Below are 16,616 nucleotides of genomic sequence, written 5' to 3'. Positions count from 1 at the left end.
TTCTTCTTTTAAACAAGATTGCTTAAATCTGCTTAATAGCTTTTTAACTTTATACTCAGCTATTAACTCAGAATAAGTGCTTAAATGGTACACAGTGCATTTCAGCTGAAAAATGATCAAAGCAGTTCAATCTTCTATCCTGTATATATACAGAAAAGTTTTTTTTTTTTTTTTTCATTTCTCAAAGTAAAAAACAAGTACTCAAGTATTTGGAACATCTCATGATATAAAATGCAATTCTAATCACATATTTCAGTGTCAGTTTAATATAGTGAAGGACCACAATACCGTGAATATTATCTGGCCAGCAAGAAAATGGTTTCACAATGTTGAAAATCCACTGACACTTAGAAAAACTGTAAAGGTAATTTCAAAGAATGACTTCACCTCTTTTAAACATTTAATTCATTAAAGACATATATTCAGCGTGCTTTCTTCAATAAGGAGAAACCATAGTTGGAGACCTGAATGGACATGGGGTTTAGGGCGGCTACAAGCAAATAGATGAAAAAATGTAGCAAATGTAAAATAATGATCTATCATATGAATTATAGATATGTGAATTATTTGTAAATATGCACTGCAAATTATAAAGCAAGTTTAAGTTGCCATATGCAACCCTTTTTGCAAATAATGCTCTAAGAAATGCTTGCTTGCATAATACTTCCAAAATCTGCCTGAAATGGGAGTCCTCTAAAATGCAGAATGTGTTTGACCTTCCAGGGAAATTTACATAGGGTAATAAATAGACCACGGAAAAGCAAAGTATAAGCTTGGTGTATTGAAAATGCCCCAGCAAAGAATCCTATTGTGTTTTGTTATTTATCATATCTCTCCCCTTAGGCCTACTTTCCCTGAGCCCACTCTGGTTTCCTAGAAAAAAAAATCTGTGAATTAAAAATAAATTGGCAATCAATCTAAGTCATAATCTCTCTCTCTCTCTCTCTCTCTCTCTCTCTCTCTCACACACACACATACACACACACACACACACACACACTCTAGAACTTCAGGGAGCTGATCTAACACAATGTACTTCCAGAAACAAAAATTATAGAGTTTGAAGTCTATGGCAGTGACAGTATTTGGGAAATGAAGGAGAATTATTTCTTTTTAGCTCAGCGTATTGAGGATTTCTGTTTCAGTAACTGTGTCTGGAAAACACTTTGCCTTTGGCAAAACATATGAATTCTTACAGAGAAGAGAAGTTTCAAAGAGGCTTGTCACAGAATAACTTCAAGCAATATTGACAGGACAACTTGCTGGCCCCAGTCACAGCGGCAACAGCAATAGTAGCAGATCTGCAACTAAGCATTAATTCCTGATTTTCCAGAGTCTCTGAAGCCTCAGCACCTAACATCGTCTCAAAGGAACAAGGCAGAAACTGAAGTTGAACAAAGTGATAATGGAGGACACTTTTACTTGTATTACTTAGCATCTATGAGAATCTTCTTGAAGAGTCTTCAAAATAATTGTGAATTTAAAGAGATGGAGAGTTGATTAAGGACAGTTAGAGCAAAAGAGTTTCTTCAACTATTATTTTCTCTATTACTTTATAGCCCCAGAATGAAGTTTAAAATATTATTCTCTTTTATAAATAAATAAAAGATCATTCTCTTTTAACATGAACTTTTTTTATATATGATTTTTTGGTACTTTAGATAAAAGAGTTACTAATAGTATTTTCAAGTGCTAAAAATTGTGTATTATATATCCCCAACTATAAATAGAAATGAGATGAAACTCACCTAATTTGGATAGGTTTGCCTTATTTTGCATAAGAGAATTGAAATATTAGGTTCCTCACTTATTTTATTTTTAGAATTAAGATTATCTTGACCCATAAAACTATATTTAATTTCTTTGTGTAAATTTTGATGGCCCAAAACTTTTCTTAAAATTTCTCATTAAAGTGGGCCTTCCTGGTGGAGCAGGGGTTCAAGTCTCAGCACTATCAAGGTATCAGCAGCCACTGCAGCATGAGTTTGATCCCCAGCCAGAAAGCTAAATTATATGGCACAGCAGACCTCTCCTGTCTCGCCCACTGCTCCCCCCAGCAGTGTATTTCAGTAGATCTACCTGTTCTGCTCCCTAATCTGTCTCTGGTGAATCTTTTGACCCCCTGTCCAGCACCTATGGCCTACACCTCACTTCTTGTATGCATAAATAAAAATGAATCTCAAAAAAATTCTAATTAATGTTCTTATTTTCAAGTTAAATAAATAAAACTTCTCAAAATTTTTGATAAATTGTGGTAAAGAATTGTTTTTGTTTACCCTTCAGTCTGTCACAGACCAAAATTTTGGCAAGCAAAATACAAATTAACTCTGGAAATAAAATCCATAAAATGTGCAAGATGGGGCCTCCCTGTGGCACAGCAGGTTGAGCACAGCACTGTGAAGCTGCACCTCTGCAGCATGGGTTCAATTCCAGGCCTGCCAGGAAGATACCCACATGGCACGGCAGACCTCTCCTGTCTCTCCCACGGCTCCTCTCAGCAGTGCTTTTGGTCCGTCTGCCTGTTCTACTCCCCACTCTGTCTCTGGTGAGTCCTCTCACCCTCCCAAGCCTCTGGCCTGTACCCCAGCTCTTGTATAAATAAATAAATCTTTAAAAAAAAGTGTGCAAAATGAAAGTCCCTCTATTTTTATTTTATATTCAACAGATATATATTTTATAAAGTGTCTACAAGTTTTGTAAACACTTTACTTTCAATTTCAATATTTATTTTGTAGCAGCCATAAATAATTTGTTTATCACATATTGAGAAACACGTTTAACACTGCAAATGTACCTTATCTTTACAGTTATTTTTACTTTTGTTTCTGCTTGTATTCACATTTATTAACTAAAATCAAATGAATCATTCCCATCATTCTTTAAAACCCAGTCAACTATAAAATCTGTAGGTATAATATTACCATTGCTCTCACCACTTGGAGTGTCTCATGTTGAATTTGTGGGTGCTGATACAAAGGAGAAACTGGACATATTTGTTCCTGTGTCTTACATTCTCTGGAGCAGAATAGGTGGTATTTATTAAGCATTGAGTAACAGTATTATTCAGCCTAATAATCATTAAGAGGAAATGATAAAATAGTTGATTAAACAAATACAAAAAGTGATTTTGAATAAAAAGGAACAGGGAATAATACTTTGACTCATTTTGTTTTTCAAAAATAAAAGTCTGTGCACTGAATAATTTGATTGCAAATATCCACATTATCATTGGAAATTAGTCAATTTATTTGTTAGAGATATCGTCAAAAGATTAGTTTGAAATGTTCATGATTTATTTATCAGACTTGTGACTACATTTTCTCAATTTTTTTATTTCTAACATTTAATATTATCTTTCTAAGTATAATCTTTAGAAATAGTTTTATTTTGTTAAAACTTGGAAAGGAGATTTTCAGGTTCTTGGTACATTGTGTGCTGTGATTTCTTTAACAGTAACAAATCATTGAGGAAGAAAGTGAAGTAGATTAAAAGAAGTTCAAAAGCATTGCTCGAGATTTTCCTTAAAAAGGTGATAACAGGGCCTCCCCGGTGGCGCAGCGGTTGAGTGCTGGCTTGCGAAGCTGCCCGCAGCCTCTGAAGTGCTGGTTCGATCCCCGGCCACTGGGTGAGGATCGCACATAGCACGCAGACCTCTCCTGCCGCCCGCAGCTCCCCTCAGCAGTGAACTTCATCAGTCTGCCTGCTCTGCTCTCCCCTCTGGCTCTGGTGAATTCTCTCACCCTCCCGCGCTTCTGACTGCACCCAGTGCTTGTATAAATAAAGTATAAATAAATAAATCTTAAAAAAAAGGTGATAAGAAATAATTGTTTTTAATCCTTTCTTTTATTCATATATTGATTTGTAGATATTTAATTTCAAAAGGCAGTGTCTTCTTATAGCAAGATTCTTTTAATGGAACTGTGTATCCTGTAAGAGAATTTCTTTAACATAATAACTGCAAAGTATCTCCCTTTAAAAAAAAGTATGAAGAATATTTGGGTTACTTAAATTCACAAGTGGCTTAAGCTTTCCATAAGTTATAGTATAATAAATCACATTTACATAAGACGGAGGGTTCTTTAGTCTTATTGTAATAGTAGAAAAAAAGATAAAACAGAAACAAAGAAAATGTAAACACTTCAGATATTTTTATATAATTACAAATTGGGAAATAGGCATGTAAAGTAAGATATATATGGTTATATACAAATTGCAAATTTCCTAATATTTTCTTGCTCCAGTAAAGTTGTTGAGGTATATACTTTCAAGCAATAGCACCATTAAAAAAAAATGTTTATCAATAATTGAAGAGTTATCAAAAAGCTACATGTCCTTCAATAAATAAGTGCATATAACTTTGCAGGTATTGTAGTTTATTTTTTTAAAGACTATTAAATGAACTGACCAAGTTTGTTCACATTTTCCCATAATTGGAAAGCTAGCAAGAAGAAATAGCAGTGTGTGATGACAAAGACTTATTTATTTAGGAGCAAAACCATTATGCTATCTATAGCTAGTCTGGTATGTACTGTGCTATGTGGTCCCTATTCATCAATGATGTTTGTGTCACTTCAGATGGGTTTTCATGTCCTTTATTTTAAAGTCCATGTTATATGCTTTCTCTGATTTAGTTACAAAACATTATTATTCATTATTATTGATTATGCTTTCAGGTGGAAATCAACAGATGCAAATCTGCTTATGAAAGAGAGAGGATTTATATTTGCATGATTAAACATAGCTGGAACCACAAGTTTGCCTTAATTCTTCCTTTAAATCAAGTGGGCTTTCCAAGATCAGCACAAAGCTGACAATATTGCCTTTCTATGTTCTTGATATTAATCAAATTTCACAAGTAGTAAGGCAAACTATAATGAAGACTTATATTGTAAAGTTAGTTAAAATTTGTTTTAGATTCAATAAAACATGGCTATGTCTTTTGTAATGGGAAACTAAATAGTAACAAAATAATATTCTAAATAATTTTACCAAAAATATGTATATTAGCTGTGAGACTTGGATGTAGCCAATGTGGAGCATTTTAAGTGAGAGACTCAGTCAAATGCACATACATTATAAATTATTTTAAAATACTTTTTTTTTATAGGAATAAGCTAAAATGTTCTAATGGGAGAGATTTAGGGATGAGTAGCAAATTTGTGAAAAGCACAGAAGCTCTGAGCCTTTTCCCTATACTACGTGCTGTAAGAAAGGCATCTCTTCTAAATGGCTGCTCCTGAATAAAATTCACACAGATGGTTGTGTTTATCACACAACAAGTGTTGGGTGATAGAAGGGAGACATTGAGCTGGCAGACTGAGGCAGAAACCACCTCTTGCCACCCTCCAGATGTTGCCTTCTGTAAGCTCAATGTCACTGATCAACAGGAGTACAAACAGGGTGGTTGGATAGCTTCAGAAAGTCGGGGAAACGCCACACTCTCCACTGCATGACCTCCTGAAGTAACCACAGTAAACTCAGAATTCAAACAAAGGGGAATTTAGTAGCTGGTAGTCCATGTTTGAAGTGAGAATTGGTGATTACACTCAGCATGTGATCTCTGGCCTCATCTGAAGTTCCCAACTTGATACTGCTGGAGAATGCAGAATTTCTGAAGAGATCAAAAACAGCTAAAAGAACAACAAAATCACACATGGCATCTTGAGACCTCAAGCAAATACGACTTCCAAAGGAGGGAATACTTCCCCAGAACTTAACCACAAATATATGGGAGATATTATCTTCCTATCAGACAGAAAGTTCTAAATTGCAATGATAAAGAAGTTTTAAAAAAATGGAAGAAAATATAGGGGAAAAAAAAAAAGAAAGTCATGACAAATATAACTACCGATCAGAAATTAGAAATTAAAGATTTAAACAAGAAAAAAAAAAGGAATTGCAGGATGTGAAATAGCAATGAAGTATGTAAAAAAATAAAGCAGAAAACAATGAAAGTAGGCTAGGCTGTACTGGTGACCACGAAGCTCTTCAAGCTTTATAAAGCTCTTCAGGCTTCATAAGAATCCAATTAGGAAAGGAGGTAACCTAAAAGTGATGAGCATTCCAGAAGAGAAAGAGTGATATAGTGGAACACAGAACATACTGAAAGAAATAGAAAATTTTGGGGCTCCCCTGGTGGCGCAGTTGGTTGAGCGCCGAGCTGTGAAGCTGTCCACAGCCTCTGCAGCACCATTAGATCCTGGCCCGCCAGCGAGGGTCCCACATGGCGCACGGATCTCTCCTGCTGCGCCTGCTGCTCCCCTCAGCAGTGTCCTCCGTCTATCTGCCTGTTCTGTTCCTGGCTCTGGCTCTGGTGAATCCGCTGTATACATATATATGTATACATATATATATATATGGCAACTATTATCAAATCTGAAATTACACATTGACATCAACACAATGTCTAATTTTTATCAATGGATAAACCAGGATGAATAGCAACAGGAAACAATAGCTTTAAATGAGAAATCAGAAAACAGCAGCTTAATAGACATGTATATTACACTGTATATTACCACCCAAAACTTAGTACACATTTTCCTAAAATTTACATGACCATGTAACATGAAACAGTGGGTCAGAAAAAAGTCAATAGATTCATGAAGATTTATATCATATGAAGTATATTTTCTGATCACATAGTTATCAAAGGAGAAATTAATCAAAGAAAGGATAATTCTTCTAATATATGGAGATTGAACAACACACTACAGAATGACCATTGGATTCACAAGGAACTCAAAGAAGAAATATAAAAAATAAATATATACCTCAAAAAAAAAAGATACAACCTATCATAATCTATGGGAACAGAGAAAAAGCAGCACTAAGAAAGATGTACATAGAAAATATGTTTCTGAGGTATATGTCATGGAAAGTTTTGCCTTTTTTCCTTCTCTGTTTTATATGGTTTCAGGTCTTTTATCTAAATCTTTTATCCATTTTGAGTTGATTTTCATGTACAGTGTGAGATAATGTTTTAGTTTCATTCTTTTGCATGTGGCAGTCCAATTTTCTCAGCACAGTGTGTGAAGTGGCATTCTTTGTGAAATCTACTGTGAATCAAATAGACACCATCCATCCTCTGTCATTTTGACACTTATGGGTGAGCTGCTTAATGTAGCATAAATGATCAATTTCCTATTTTCTCTTTATCAGTGACAGGCAAAGAAACAGGGGGTCATCTTCTGATTGTTACAAAAGACTCCACAATGCAAATTTCTGATTTTAAGATGTTTGTCAGTCAGTTATTCAAAAGATGAACTTAAGAACCAATCCAAAGATTTCAAACATATCTTTTCTTCCCATAGATGTCATCAAGCAAGCATTCTAAATGTTTACCCTTCCACTACCATCATATTTAAGTCAGAGTCTATCAAGGAGTTGAAATAGCTTTCAAAGTTCTTTATTGGATCTTTGAGCTTTGAAACAACATATGAAAGTCTGAGAAGACATTTTAACAATAGGAAATGTCCACATATTCTGTGGTAATAAGATATGCAAACACCAAGTGATCCAGCGGCTTTGGGTTTGTCACATATGCCACGATGGAGGAGGTGGATGCGGCCAAGAATGCAAGGTCACACCAGGTGCATGGAATATTTGTGGAGCCAAAGAGGGCTGTATCAAAGATTATTCTCATAGACCTGGTGCCCACTTAACTGTAAAAACATTTTTTGTGGATAGCATTAAAGGAGAAACTAAAGAACATTACCAAAGAGATTATATTGAGCAGTATGGGGAAACTGAAGTAATTGAAATCATGATTGATTGAGTCAGTAGCAAGAAGAGAGGCTTTGATGACTATGGTTCTATAAACAAGATTTTAATTCAGAAATACCATACTGTGAATGGCCACAACTGTGAAGTAAGGAAAACCCTATCTAAGCAAGACATGGCCAGTGCTTCATCCAGCCAAAGAAGTAGAAGTAGCTTTCAAACATTGGTGGTGGTCATGGAGGTAATTTTGGTGGGAGTGATAACTTTGGTCATGGAGGAAATTTCAGTAGAGATGGCTTTGTTGGTAGCCATGGTGTTGGTGGATATGGTGGCAGTGGGGATATCTATAATGGATTTGGTAAAGATGAAAGGAATTCTGGAAATTTTGAAAGTTACAGTGATTATGGAAATTAAAACAATCAGTCTTCAAATTTTGGACCTGTGAAAGGGGAAAATATTGGGGACAGAAGCTCTGGTCTTCTATGGTGGTAGAGGTTAATACTTTTCTAAATCACCAACCGAGGTTACAATGGTGGCTCTAGGAGCAGCAGTAGCTATGATGATGGCAGTGCCTTTTAATTAACTGCCAGGAAACAAGGTTTGGCAGGAGAGGAGAATAAGAGAAGTGACAGGGAAGCTACAGATTACAAAAGATTTGTGAATTCAGCCAAGCAGAGGTGGCAGGGCCTAATTGCCACAAAGAAGACATGTTATAAACAATACTCATGTTGGGTGCCTCCCTGGTGGCACAAGGGGTTAAGACACAACCTATGAAGCTATCTGTAGCCACTGCAGCATGAGTTTGATCCCTGGCCTGGGAGCTACCCTCATGGCGCAGCAGACCTCTCCTGTCTCCCCCACTGCTCCCCTCAGCAGTGTATTTCAGTCAGTCTGCCTGTTCTGTCCCACACTATATCTCTGGTGAATCCTTTCACCACCACCCCCACACCTCTGTTCTGTACCCCAGTTCTTGTATGCATAAATAAATCTTTAAATTTGCGTTGTTTCCATAGCTTAGCTATTGTAAATAGTACTGCTATAAACATAGGGGTTCAGGTGCCCTTTTGAATTAATGTTTCTGTGTCCTTTGGGTAAATACCTAGGAGAGGAATTGCTGGAACATAGGGAAGCTCTATCTTTAATAGGTTGAGGAATCTCCACACAGCTCTCCATAGTGGTTGAACCAGTTTGCACTCCCACCAGCAGTGCAGGAGAGTTCCTTTTTCTCCACACCCTCGCCAACATTTGTTGTTGCTATTTTTTTTTTTTTAATATGTGTCATTCTCACTTGTATAAGATGGCATTTCACTGTAGTTTTGATTTGCATTTCCCTGATTACAAGTGATGTTGAACATGTTTTCACATGCCTGTTGGCCATTTGCATTATTCCAGCACTATCTACAACAGCTAAGCTATGGAAACAACCCAAATGCCCAAAAATAGATGACTGGATCAAGAAGATGTGGTACATATACACAATGGAATATTACTCAGCAATCCAACAAAATAAACTCCTGCATTTTGCCACAACATGGATGGAGCTGGAAGGGATCATGCATAGCAAAATAAGCCAGAAAAAAAAAAAAAAAGAAAAAGAAAAATAAGGGATGGTCTCACTCATAGCAGGGATTTAGAAAACCTAAATAAGAGACCAGAAAAATACTAATTATAATATTGAAAAAATCAAAATCAACAAGTAACTATAAATCAGAGACATATTACGGGGGCTGGGGGGAGGAAAGGAGGGATTAGGTCCAAATTAAAGGGGGTGGGAATTGTATGGGGATTATAACCAAAATGAAAATGCATACATTGTGCAAAACTAAAAAATGATGTAAGAATTATATACAATCAAATAAAATAAAAATGCCTCCCCTGGTGGCGCAGCAGTTGAGAGCTGGGCTGCGAAGCTGCCTGCAGCCTCTGCATCACTGGTTCGATCCCTGGCTACCGGTGAGGGTTCCACAAGGCACATATACCTTCCCTGCCGTGCCTGCTGCCCCCCTCAGCAGTGTGTTTCATCAGTCTGTCTGTTCTGTTCCCTGCTTCTGGTGAATTCTCTCACCCTTCCATGCTTCTGACTGTGCCCAGTGCTTGTATAAATAAATAAATATTTAAAAAATAAAAATAAAATAAAATATATGAAAACATAAATCTTTAAAAAAAAAACAGTACTCATGTATATAAGTAAATATTCAAAGACTCCATTTCTGACTAATTGATAACAGGATATTTTAGTTTTTGTTTTGTGCAAAGTGTACTGCATTTCAACAAATGGTTTTAATGTATTTTTTTGCACATATGCTGTTGATTGTTAAATTGCTAAATCATGATGCTGAATAATATGTCTTTAAAAAGTATAAAACAAAAATAAAGCAAAGGTGTCAAACATTGGACTCAAGTTCAGACTACTCCTCTGCTGTACCCTTTAATATTTCCCTGTTCTCTGACCTTGGGAAAAAAAACATCTTGGGACTGTGCCTTAGTGTGAACCTGTCATGATTCTTATTCCCTAATAAAAACTTTCTTGACTCTTAAAAAAGGAGATAGGATAATATATCACTTTGTTCAAAAGCTGGATAGAAGTTACATATGAAGTAAGGATATTTTATGAGTCTAAAAATCTATCACTGGTGAAATGAAGGATATATAGTTTTAATTTGGGTATTTTATTGGTGACACATTGAAATAATGTAGTCTTTTTTGTGATTTTGTTATGCATTTCGGTTTGGGTTCCTATTCATAAATAGTAATATAACCTTAAACAACTTTATAATAATAACTCTGATTTTGTGCCAAATGTTAGCTTTGAGTAGAAAGTAATCTCAGCTTAATTAGCTGCTTACTTCTATATGCTAAATTAGAGCTACATTATGAATAAAAACCTTTAAATTATATAGTGAAAAAATCTTCAAGCATAATTATCAGTATCTCTACAGGAAGATATAATTATTGTGAGCTAAATTCTTCAGCTTCATTTTTCATCTTCTACAGAAGTCAATAGATACAAACTGCATTCATATCTAAATATGTCAATTTAATATGTTCTTATGGGCAAAATCCAAAAGTTAATGGGAGATATGTTGCAAAAAATTAAATGTATTTTTCAGTTATGTATATTTAAAAAATCTAAGGTACCATCCATTTATTTTAGAACAGGATCGCAAAACGTTCTAACCTTATGAAAAGCGCTAACCTTTATTTTCCAGTCAACCAAATATCTGCTTTGGAAAAACTTATTTAATTAATCTACAATATATTCATTACCTCAGAGGATGTTTGGGAAAGGCATGATTGTAAAATGGAAAGAAATTTGTGGATGACAATTATGAAACAAAATTCAGAATGGGGGGCATGTAGGTGGTATGCTCCTGATTCATGTGTACAATATTTTTGGTAAACATTATCTTGAAAATAACTGCATTTAAAATAATCATTATAGGGCCTCCTGGTGGCACAGCGGTTGAGCACTGGGTTGCGAAGCTGCCCGCAGTCTCTGTAGTGCCGGTTAGATCCCCGGCCACCAGGTGAGGGTCCCACATGGTGCGCAGACCTCTCCTGCCGCCCGCTGCTCCCCTCAGCAGTGTGCTTCGTCACTCTGCCTGCTCTGCTCTCCCCTCTGGCTCTGGTGATTTCTCTCACCCTCCCGGGCTTCTGACTGTACCCAGTGCTTGTATAAATAAATAAATAAATATTTAAAAAAATAAAAAAATAAATAAAATAATCATTATAGTGAGAAAATAGATTAGGTAATATCAAACAAGACGAAAAACAGCTATATTCTGGTAAAGATAATCTATTTCTACACCTACCATAGTAGGTCAATAAATTAGCAAAGGGAGCAGTCATTACCAAAAATAAATAAATAAATAAATGAACAAACAAACAACATATTCAAAGCTATAAAAATTGGAACAATATATGTATATGTTTGGGCCTCCCCCGGTGGCGCAGCGGTTGAGCGCTGGGTTGCGAGGCTGCCCGCAGCCTCTACAGCACCAGTTCAATCTCCGCCACCAGCGAGGGTCCCACCAGAAAAAAAAAAAAAAAAAAAAGTATACGTTTGGAAAGCATATGTATAGCATATTGGTCAAAATCATGAGCTTTGAAGTTATACAGACCTTGTTTCAATCTGCTTTTCATGTCACTGTCGGTAAATTACCACACTTAACTAAGTGAAAAAGAAGAAAGAACTAAAACTAGACTTTAAAGGTTTTGAATGCATTAGTGAAATCAATTAAATCACATAATGCTGACATTATAAGATAATAAATGGTGTTTATTATTTAATAACTCAGTAAGTTATTGAATATTGCACATCAAACAACATGTATATAATATAGTGATGTAATTATAGACCCATATCCCTGATGACCATTAATGCAAAAATATTCAGCAAAATGCAAACAATAAAATGCAATGATATGTCAAAGGATCATACATCATGATCTGTAGACTTTATCCCACATATGCAAGAATGGATTAATATATGAAAACAAACACAATACAACAAAAGTAAAAACAATATAATTTCATAGATGAATAAAAATAATTTGATAATGTTAAACATATATTTATGTTAAAAATTCTAAAGAAAATGGGATACAAGGAACCTCCTTTGATACATTAAATGTCAGATATTATGACCCAACAATCAATATCATACTTTCTGGTGAAAAACTGAAGGTTTTCCATTTATAATTAAGAAAGAGACAATCATTACAATTGTTACTACTTCTGTTTACTTTAGTATTGAGCTTTTAGCTAATCACACAATAATTAAAGGAACTAAAATAAATCCAAGTTGGAAAAGAAGTGGGGCTATCTGTATTTGTACATCATTTATTTGTATATAACATTGTATATAACAGTCAACAACAACAACAACAACAAAACTAATAGAAACAATAAAAGCAGCAGTTTACAAAGTCAACATACACAATTCCACTGCATTTTTATATAAAATAAAAAGCAAGAAAATAATTCCTTTCACAACAGTTACACAAAGAAAACTAGGAAATCCTCTAATACATAGAGACTGAACAGCATACTACTGAAAGACCACTGGAAATGAAAGAATAATGAAAGAACAAATAAAAAATAACCTAGAGACAAATAGTGAATACACAACTTTTCTATGGGACACAGCAAAATCACTATTAACAGGGAAGTAGATAGCACTACGTTATACATTAAAAAATAAAATAATCCAAAGAAACAATGTAATCTCTCATTTCAGAAACTAGAAAAAGAAGAACAACATAAAATGTAAAAAATCTGAAGAAGGCAGGATATAATAAGAATAATTAGAGCTCAAATAAATAAATAGAAATAAAAACATAGTCCAAAAGATGAATGAAGCCAAAAGTTGGTTCCTTAAAAAAATAAAATAAACAATCCTCTACCTAAACTCACAAAGAAAAAGAGGGAGCAAACTCTAAAATGTAGGTTCAAAAATGAAAAAGGAGAAGGTGAAAACACATACATAAATCCAGAGGATAATGAGAGTTTACTATGACCAATAATACACAAATAAGTTCAAAAACCTAGACAAGATAAAATCATCAAGCCTGTATAGGGAAGAAATAGAAAACCTGAATAAACCAATCACAAGCAGGAAAATTGAAACAACTATCAAAATTCTACCAAATAAAAAAATCCTGCAGCCAGACAGTCATAAGTGTGTTCCACCAAATTGTCAAAGATGAAATACTTACTATCCTACACAATTAATTTTCAAAAAAAAAAAAAAAAAACATAAGAGAGGGGTATGTCAAACACCTTTATGAGGGCAAGAATCACTCTAAATTCAAAACCAAAGACAACATTCAAAAAAAAAAAAAACTATAGAGCAAACTCCCTAATGAATAGAGATGTTAAAAATTTTAATAAAATATTAGCAAAGTGGATCATGATCAAAGATCAAAGATCATGATCAAGTATAATTTACATCAGGGACACAAGGATCATTTAACATCTGAAAATCTATCAACATAATTCACATCAACAACAAGAAAAAAAGATAACACAACAGATGAACATATTGATAGATGTTGAAAAAGTGCCTGACAAAATTCAACATCCATTTATGATGAAAACCTAAAAAAAAATGATCTGGGGATTAGTGGAACTAATCTCAAAATAATAAAAGCCACACGGCCTCCCTGGTGGCACAACGGGTTAAGCACCACACTTATGAAGCAATCCGCAGCTTCTGCAGCACAAGTTTGATCCTCTGCCAGCCAGGGAGCAGCCCACATGCTGCGGCAGACCTTTCCTGCCTCGCCCACTGCTCCCCTCAGCAGTGTGTTTCAGTCAGTCTATCTGTTCTGTTCCCCACTCTGTCTCTGGTGAATCCTCTCATTCCCTACATCTCTGGCCTGAACCCCAGCTCTTCTAAGCATAAATAAATAAATCTTTAAAATAATAATAAAAGCCATATAGGATAAACCAGCAGATAACATCATTCTCAATGGTGAAAAAGTAGAAGCCTTTCCACTAAGATCCAATATATATGAAAAGAATGTCCATCTCTCACTACAATCATTCAGCATAATATTGCAAGTCCTAGCTAGAGCAATTAGGCAAGCTATAGATATTAAAGGAGTCCAATTTGAGAAAGAGGTAAAACTATCATTATTGCAGATGACAATATCATATAGAGAATTATAAAGAATCATGGGGAAAATAATTCAAACAACATACCAGTTCAGTAAGTGGCATCTACAAAAATCAATACACAAGAATCAGTTGCCTTCTTACATGAAAACAATGAGCAAGCTAGAAGAGATAAAAATAGGAAAACCATTCCATTAAAATCACATAAAAAATCATACACCTACAAGGAACCCTAAAAAAAGAGATAAAGGGCATATACTAGTTAAAGTGTAAGACATTGTTAAAGAAAATATAAGACAAAACAGAAAATGGAAAGATACACCCTCTTCATACAAGAATCAATATCAAAATTGTGTTATTTTACACAAAATACTGTATAGATTCAATGTAATATGATAAAATTTCAATGGAAATCTTGAAAGAAATGGAACAAACATTACGGAAATTGATATGCAGACATAAAAGACCCCAAATAGACAAAGTTATCCTGACCAAAAAAAGAGAGGAAAAATGGGGTTATTATAGGTCTGGACTATAATTTATACAATAAAGTAATAACAATTAAAACAGCATGGATGGGCCTCCCCTGGTGGCGCAGGTGGTTTAGCACAGTGCTGTGAAGCCATCTGCAACATCGGCAGCTCCAGTTCGATCCCGGCTGGCCGTGAGGGTCCCACATGGTGGGGCAGACCTCTCCTGTCTCACCTGCTGCTCCCCTCAGCAGTGTATTTCATCAATCTGCCTGTTCTGTTCCCTGCTCTGTCTCTGGTGAATCCTCTCACCCTCCTGCACATCTGGCCTGTACCCCGGTTCTTGTATAAATCTTAAAAAAAGGGGGGCCTCCCCTCGTAGCGCAGCGGTTGAGCGCTGGGCTGCGAGGCTGCCCCCGCAGCCTCTGCAGTGCCAGTTCATTCTCCGGCCGCCGGCAAGGATCCCACCAAAAAAAAAAGAGCATGGTACTAGAACAGAAATTCAGCACAGTGGAATGAATCAATACTCAGAAATAAACCTATGTGGGCCTCCCTGGTGGTGCAGGGGTTAAGACAAAGCACGATGAAGCTATCAACAGCCACTGTGGCAGGTGTTCGATTCCTGGCCAGGGAGCTACCCATATGGCACTGCAGATCTCTTCTGTCTCACCCGCTGCTCCCCTCAGCAGTGTATTTCAGTATATCTGCTTGTTCTGCTCCCCACTTTGTCTCTGGTGAAGCCTCTCACCTACCATATTCTGGCCTTTACCCCAGCTCTTGTATGCATAAATATATATATTTTTTTAAAAAGAAATACACCCATTCATATTTGGACAACCAATCTACAACAGAGGAGCAAAGAATGTATACTGGAACACGAGGAGCCTCACTAATAAATGGTGTTGGGAAAATTGGAATGTCACATGCCTAAGATAAACATAGAACAGTGCCTTGCACCATTCATAAAAACAACTGAAAATGGATAAAATTCTTGTATGGAACACCTGAAAATATAAAATACACAGAAGAAAACATAAGCAAAATGCTCCCAGACAAACCTCAGAGATATATTTACAAACTTGTCCCATGCAATAAGGAAAACAAAAGAAAACATAAACAATTAGGACATAACAGACTAAAAAGCATCTGCAACGCAAGTCTATAAAGAAATAAGAGATTCCTTATTGAATAGGGAAAAAAACATTTCCACACCATATTTCTGACAAGAGACTGATATCCAAGATCTACAAAGAACTCATACAACTCAACAAAAATTAAAGAAATAACCTAATTAAAAAAAAAAAAAGGTAATTGGGCAGTATAGCTAAATAGGCATTTCTCCAAAGAAGACATACAGGTGGCCAATAGGAACATGAAAAAATGTACCTCATAACGTATCATCAGGGAAATGCAAATCAAAACCATGCTGAGTTGTCACCTTATACAAGTAAGGATGATCCGTATTAAAAACAAAACAGAGGGGCCTCCCTGGTGGCGCAAGGGGTTAAGATGCAACCTATGAAGCTATTTGCAGCCACTGCAGCACAACTTCACTCCCCAGCCAGCCAGGGAGCTACCCACATGGCACAGAAGACCTCTCCTGACTCGCCCACTGCTCCCCTCAGCAATGTATTTCAGTCAGTCTGTCTGTTCTGCTCCCCACTCTTTCTTGGGTGAATCCTCTCACCCCCCAAACCTCTGCCCTGTACCTTAGTTCTTGTATGCAGAAATAAATAAATCCTTTAAAAAAAATGAAAGAAAGAAACATCAAGTGCTGGTGAATATGTGGTGAAAAATGAACCCGTC

General features: G+C 35.8%; 1 pseudogene; it reads left to right on the top strand.

Moving 5' to 3' along the window:
- LOC129144681 (heterogeneous nuclear ribonucleoprotein A1-like) overlaps positions 1–8,223 on the top strand; it is a 61,027-nt pseudogene extending 52,804 nt beyond the window's left edge.
- Positions 8,224–16,616: the final 8,393 nt, after the last annotated feature.

This window comes from Talpa occidentalis, unplaced genomic scaffold (assembly GCF_014898055.3).
Source record: "Talpa occidentalis isolate TD23 unplaced genomic scaffold, MPIMG_talOcc4v2.1 talOcc4.6, whole genome shotgun sequence".
In the NCBI taxonomy this organism is placed as follows: Eukaryota; Metazoa; Chordata; class Mammalia; order Eulipotyphla; family Talpidae; genus Talpa; species Talpa occidentalis.
The sequence above is the reverse complement of the archived record's forward strand: the minus strand, read 5'-3'. Positions and strand labels throughout refer to the sequence as shown.